Raw genomic sequence first — 944 nt, 5'->3', positions numbered from 1 at the left:
CATGAAGAATCATGAGCAACTTGCCAACAAAGTTTCTCTACTTCCCATCCTCACCGACAATTTTTATTTTTCCCTTCCGCACAATTCCTGGTATGATCTCATATCTTTATCGTGCAATCCACCGCACCTCTTCAGAGAGCCCTTCGAATTAATTTACGGCGCCCCATCTCACCTCTTAATCACACATATTGCAGGCTTTTAAAGCAATGGTATGCAGAATTGGGAAGGACTTAGATCCTTTTTGTAACAACGACGCATAAACTTTGAAATTATAAACAAGCGATACTTCGCAATTGCGAAGCATTGCCAGCAATGCTTTACATGCTGCAAAGCATTGTTTTGCAAGAATTTAACAGTGCAGTAGTCAATAATGGAATGAGCATCAAAAAGAATGTTTAAAGTGCAGCTGCGCGGTTTTTTGAGTTCATTATAAGAAAAGCAAAGAAAGAACATAGATGGACAGTTTCCTAGAATAAGGGCCCCATGAACCTACACATAGACCCTCTGAGGATAGCAACTTACAACTTCACCGTTTCACTGTCTGTGTGCGCGAAGAGAACGGGCGCCCCGTATATTACACCACCTGTAGTTCAGAAAACCGCCGCCACCCGCGAGAACTACTGCCAGAAGTCGCTGGCCTCTCAGTCCGCCCACGGCTGGTGCTCAACTGTGTTTGTGTGGCCCCCATTCATCATACGCCCAAGTCGCCCTAACTTTACGCATTACGAACTTGATACCTAATCAGTCCCCTACCCGCTGCCGCTCGCACACGCGTCGCACACCTTCAGTTCACAGCAGACTGAAATTTTACTTACCTAGATGCCATACTTGTAAATAACTGATTTATCCAATTTTTTGCCCATGCTGTCGGGTGTATATTTTTTGTCCCACCTGTCTTTTGTCCCACCTATTTAAAAATATAGTATTTTACTATTTTTTAAATA

At 43.3% G+C, this 944-nt stretch overlaps 1 protein-coding gene across 2 annotated transcripts in view; it reads right to left on the bottom strand.

The window, feature by feature from the left end:
- The window catches only part of LOC113218155 (complexin), a 251,472-nt gene that overhangs the window by 34,431 nt on the left and 216,097 nt on the right, over nucleotides 1-944 (bottom strand). The gene's annotated exons all lie outside the window — the stretch shown is intronic.

This window comes from Frankliniella occidentalis, unplaced genomic scaffold (genome assembly GCF_000697945.3).
Source record: "Frankliniella occidentalis isolate FOCC.00 unplaced genomic scaffold, Focc_3.1 Scaffold6, whole genome shotgun sequence".
NCBI lineage: Eukaryota > Metazoa > Arthropoda > Insecta > Thysanoptera > Thripidae > Frankliniella > Frankliniella occidentalis.
This window is presented reverse-complemented; position numbering and strand designations above follow the sequence as displayed.